Consider the following 6,374-nt stretch of genomic DNA (forward strand, 5'->3'; position numbering starts at 1 on the left):
AGTCAAAGATGTGGTCAATAAAATAGCTACACTTGGGGAACTATGAGCAATGAGGTTTTGATAAAAAAAAAAAAGTGATGTGGAATCTAGCACCAAGATGGAACCATGTTGCCATAACCATAGAAGAAATCAAGGATTTGATAACCCTTCCATTTGATCACCTGGTTAGATCTTGATGTATTATGAAGAAAGATTGAGAGATTCTTTTGGAGAAAGTGTTGAGAATGCAATTTTCTCCAAATTACAAATCACAAAGAATGAAGACGTCAACAACAACTCCAAATACAATCAAGACCAAGGTAGAGGTCAAAATTAGAATCATTCAAGAGGAAATAGAGGCATAGGAGGCTCAAGAGGAACAAATGGTTCTAGAGGAAGAGGTAGAGGCTAGTTTGATAAGAAAATTATTCAATGTTACATTGTAACAGGTGTGACCACTTTCTAAGAGATTGTAGATTAAAAGAAGGTAAAAGTGTTTATTATTCTCAAGAAGGTGATGTGAATCCTCTAGATCATTTATTTTGTATCTAATCCCAAAGGTGAAAATACTAGTAAAGATTTTTTCGTATCAAGTTCTAGATGTTCTAATCATATATTAGGAAATGAGAAGTTGTTTTGAATAGTAGATGGAAGTTTCAAATCCAAGATCCAATTTAGTGATGATGAATCATTGGAGCTTGCTGAAAAAAGAGCAATGAAAGTGAACACAAAAGAAGATATGAAGAGTGTTCAAGAAATTTATTACACTATATAGTTGGTAATTATGTGAGAAGAAGTATAAAGTTGTATTTGATAATAATGCATGTACAATTTATGATAAGAATCGGGGAAATGGGATGGTTAAAATTGTCTCTATGACAAAATATAGGATCTTTCCATTGAATTTTGGTGAACATAACAACAACCTTTCTAATATGGCATACGAGGATACAAGTTCATTATGGCATCCTAGGTATGGCCATTTAAATTTTCACAATTTGAAAATTCTAACATCACAAGCATTAGTTTCTAGTTTGCTTAATGTTGAAGAGCAAAAGGAGACTTATGAAGGATGTGCTAAAGGAAAGCACTCAAGGGAGAAATTTTCAAAGGACAATAAAAGGAGGGCCCGTCATCATTTCATCTTGTTCATTCAAATATTTGTGGTCCTATGCAAACAAGGAGTCTGGGTAAAGTCATCATATTTTCTAACTTTTATTGACGATTACTAAAAAAAATGTTGGGTGTACTTTTTGAAGGCCAAGGATGAAGCCCTTGATACATTCAAGAGGTTTAAAGCCCTTGCATAAAATGAGAAAGGGTACAAAATCAAATGCTTAAGGACTGATCATGGGGGAGAATTTTTTTTAAAAGGTTTTCAGAGTTATTGTGATATGAATGGCATCATGAAGAAACTCACCACTACATACACACCTCAATATAATAAAGTAGTTGAAAAGAAAAATTATACAATGGTCGAAATGGTAAGGAACGTGTTACAAACTAAGGGATTAAGCAATTCATTCTGGGGAGATTTGGTTGCTACAATAGTATACATCCTCTTTTGGAGTCCCACCAATAAACTAGACAAGATGAATCCTCACTAATAGGTTGTATAATCCCTCACGAATAGGCTTATTGCGTCAAGATATGTAATTTTTTATGAAGGGAGAGTTTATGATCATAGAAAAGGCCATGTCGAGAAGACAAAATATATTTTCAATGTTGTTATTATTGATGATATTGATCTTGAGCAACCCACTAATGTTTCTATTTCAAGTGCTACAAACCCACCATATAGCCCCTTGTCTAGTTCTTCAATTCCAAGTGGAAGTCTAGCTTTAACTCCAAGTTCTACGAGGAAGGTAAGAAGATTAAGTGATATTTATCAAAGGAGTGAAAATCAAGCACATGAAGAAAAACTAATAGGTGAGGCTGTGAATATTGCTTTACTTGCCAAGGCTAATTTTGAACCATCATGTTTTAAAGATGCATGTACTAATGAGGTTTCAATGCAAGCAAAACAAAAACAGATGGATTCAAGTCACAAGAATGACACTTGGGAGCTTATGGAGATTCAACATGACAAGAATAAGATTGGCACCAAATTGATCTACAAGTTAAAGTACGACAGTGATGGGAGTGTCGAAAGGGATAATGAAAGATTAGTTGGTAAAGGCTTCACACAAAAGTATGTCATTGATTATGAAGATACATTTGCACCAGTAGTAAGACAAGAGACTATTAGAATATTAATTTTATTAGCAGCTCAAAATAATTGGAGCATCCATCATATACATGTGAACAGTCTCTTCCTGAATGGGTACCTAGAAGAGGAAGTATATGTGAAATAGGCCAAAGGTTTTGAAGTGGAAGTAAAATAATATCATGTCTAGAAGTTGAAGAAAGCTTTGTATGGCCTCAAACAAGCACCAAGAGCATGGTATGCTATTATTGATGGATATTTATAGGAGAATGGCTTCAAGAGAAGCAAGAGTGAACCTACCCTTTACTACAAAAAAGAAGGTAATGATAATCTTATTATAAGTTTGTATGTTGATGATTAGTTGTATATGGGTAATAGTTCTAAGATGAAAGATGGGTTAAAAGTTGCTATGATGAATGAATTTAAGATGAAAGATCTTTGTCTCATGGAATGTTTTCTAAGAATTGAGTTTTTTTAAATTAAGGATGAAATTTTCATTTGTCAAACAATGTATGCAAAGGAAATACGAATTTTTTTTTATATGGTTAACTGTAACCCATCCTCCACTCCAAGTGATCATGAAGTTATTTTGTGTAGAGATGATGGTACTATAATTATTAATGAGACCACTTACAAAAATATTATTGGGATTTTGATGTTTCTAACCCACACAAGGCCTAATATTGCATATTTAGCTTCACTTGTTTCAAGGTACATGACAAATCCTTAAAAAATGCACATGAAGGCAACCAAGAGAATTTTGAGGTATGTGAAAGACACTTTAAATTTTGGTATTCATTACTACTCTTCTAAAAGGTTCAATCTTGTTGGCTTTAGTGATTCAATTTGGGGAAGTAGTTTGGATGACCATAAGTCTACATCTAGAAAATGTTTCTCCTTTGGATTTTGTTTGATTAATTGGAGCTCAAAAAAGCAAGTCATTGTTGCCCTCTGATCCACAAGATCAGAGTAGTTGCAGTCACCTTCTCAAGTACAAAATCTCTTTAGCTTAGAAAAGTTTTAGAAGAAATTGGAGAGAAGCAGATTTAGCCTACAGTAATTTTTTGTGAGAATGTAAGTGTCATCAAATTAGCAAAGAATCTAGTCCATCATAGTAGGACAAAGCATTTTGATTTGAAGCATCATTTTACCTAAGATTTGGTACAAAAGAACGAAGTGGAATTAAAATACATTAGTAGTCAAGATGAACAAGTAGATATCTTGCAAAAATTGAGTTTTCAACACTTTGAGCTTAGATTGTGAGTCCTCTCAGCATCAAGGAGGAGTATGAAGATAACTAATGCTTGATCGTTCAGTTCCACCTTGTCCTTCTACCATGTATTTCACCATGCTTGGAAAGTAGTTTTAGTTATATTTTTAGACAACAATTATAGTTTGCATTACTTTAGTCTTAGTTACATGCATGAGAATAAGCATGTTCATGCATTGATTTGATTAGCCCTTTTTAGTATGCAAGGTAGTTGTTCTTTTTTTGTAAAGTTCAATTTAGAAGTTTTGCTTCTTCTACCAATGAATAATGCAAAGAAATATCTATTATTAGCAAACTGGTGTTATCAACCTCTACCATAGCATTCTATTATCAATTTCGAAAAGCTGTAAATAATACATGTATGCATAAACTCTAGTTTAGTCTTAGTCACCAATTAGCTTAGATGCGATGATCTATTCCTAGGCTGGGAACTCTATTTATGTTCTAGGCTCTCTATTTTTTCTTAAGCTTCAATAAAAAATTGTACTGCAACTGTTATACAGTAGAAAATCAGATTTACCTATTTGAGGTGTATGCTGAATATTTTGCTTTTTATGACTGTTTCACTGGCTATGTAAGTTTTGTTGTTTTACAATATTTGAATTATTAGTGCCCCATCCTTCAAATCCATTCCCCTTTTTCTTAGCTCCTCCACTTCCATTAGTCTTCTAATGTCTTTATCAATCTCCTTCCTTTGACCACCAGATTTTCATCAACCTCCATACCCTCCAAGTTAATGCCAATCTTCGACACATCCTTACAGAGGCGGCAGTCAAGAACCTAATCACAAAAATAGGGCCATCCAAGCATTGGAATTCTCATGCTCATGCTCTCCGAACAAGAGTTCCACCCGTAGTGTGTATGAAACCCTCCTACACAAGTGTGGGATACTAGTTTCTCCTTTGGTGCCCATTTTAGAATAAATCCCCGATCTTTTATCCTCTCTTCAAAACCCTCTGGCAGAGTTGTAAGCTTGCCTCCTACGATTTTCATTCGTAACACTCAAATAAAGGGTTGCGGACTTTTCTCCAATTCGATTGCCAACTCCTCCAGTTGCTCGTTTGATTTGATGACAATGTTGTCAAGGAAAACGTATATCACATAAGTTGGTTATTGGGCATCAAGCCAAATAAGACAGTTGTCATCTTTCTCTAATGGTCTCGTACACCCTTTTAAATCCCTCCCCTCCAAAAAATTGGGAAGAAATACAGACCCTACTGCCAATCCAGAACAACCATTACATGACAGTGCGCTTACTATCTTAGGGGCTTCCAACTCATCGAATGTGTTGACCAGCACATAGTCTGCATTACTTTGAAATTGGTACTCATGGATATAGTACTAAAACAAAACGTCCAATGTGTTAGTAGCACGATAGATGGAAAGCAAATCGGTCGGCAAGAAAGGCGGAAGATTACCAGGCAAACAAGTCATTACTTTGTTAAATGCCCTCTTTGATTCCTCTATTACAACTAGGAAGTGTTCAGTTATTACAAACATTTTTGAGCAATCAAAATAAACTTGAGGATTACTACCATAAATTGTGTGCCTGTGATAGGAATATGTCTGCAGGAGAGGAGGACGATTGTGTTGCAGTGAGCAATAAAAGAGGTGGTGCACATTGTCCAAAAGATGACTCGGTGAACTCCCAGATTGTTTACCACTTGGTAGGTGCAAGACATGAAATTTTCTACTATAATGTAGGTGATGGGAGGAGTTCCCTTCGGTAAGCTGCACCGCAAATGATGCTCCAAAATGGAGCCAAGCTTTCTATTGCGATTACGTAGTCGACAAGGCTGGCGAGCTAACCACGATCTGGCGGCATCCCATCTTGAATGGTGAGAAACTAAAAAGTGGAGGTGGAGAGTTGTTCATCATTATCTTTATGAGCTTCTTTAGACATGGAGCAGTGACTCCACTCTATATTGACGAAGGTGATTAAAACCCCTCGTGAGAGAGCAACTGGTCCAAATTGATAAGAGGATTGATAATGCTTGCACAGGGTAAGGTACCATCACGCCATGTAGGCCATTCATCTTCATTCCTTCTAATTTCTTAGGATGAATTGAGCCTGACCTTTGTCTATATAAAACAGACTAAAGCTACACAAATTTCTTGTCAAAAATGTTGTACCAATGGTGTTCATGCACTTCGCGTTCTATGATTTGTGTCAAAAACTTACACGTTGACATTTGTGCCGATGATTGTAAAGCCCTATAATCTAGGTTGAACAAAATGTTGAACTAGTAGCACCTATATCGGAACAAAATGTTGAACCAGTAGCACTTCGCGTTCTATGATTTGGAGATGACAAAGAATGCATGATCAAAGGAAAAGGAACAATATCATTGGATGGTAAGCATAACACTGATAATATTTATTATGTTGAAGGTTTAAGGCATAATCTTTTGAGTGTAGGATAGTTGGTGGATAAGGGATTTTAGTTACAGTTCAAGGATGGAAAATGCAAGACTATCAATAGATCTAGATTGAAGATTGCAACCGGTACATAGACTAAAGATAATATATTTCATTTGAAATCCGGTTAGAAGACATGTTTGATTGAACAAATTGATGAGAGTTGGCTATGGCATAAGAGGTTGTGTCATGTGAATTTTGATTGCATTGTGAAGAGAAGTTCTACTAAGGCAGTTAGAGATATACCTATGATTGTAAAGCCCTATAATCCGATATGTAAGGAATGTCAAATGAGAAAGCAAGTCAGAATTTCTTTTAAGAGTATACAAGACAAATCTAATGATGTTCTTGATCTTATTCATACTGATTTGTGTGGTCCTGCTAGAATCAAAAGTTTTCAGGGTGATAGATATTTCATGTTAATTATTGATGACTATTCAAGAATGATGTGGGTTGTTTTTCTAAGAGAGAAGTCTAAAGCATTTGTAAAGTTTAAAATCT

The sequence above is a fragment of the Cryptomeria japonica genome, chromosome 1, assembly GCF_030272615.1.
Source record: "Cryptomeria japonica chromosome 1, Sugi_1.0, whole genome shotgun sequence".
Taxonomy (NCBI): domain Eukaryota; kingdom Viridiplantae; phylum Streptophyta; class Pinopsida; order Cupressales; family Cupressaceae; genus Cryptomeria; species Cryptomeria japonica.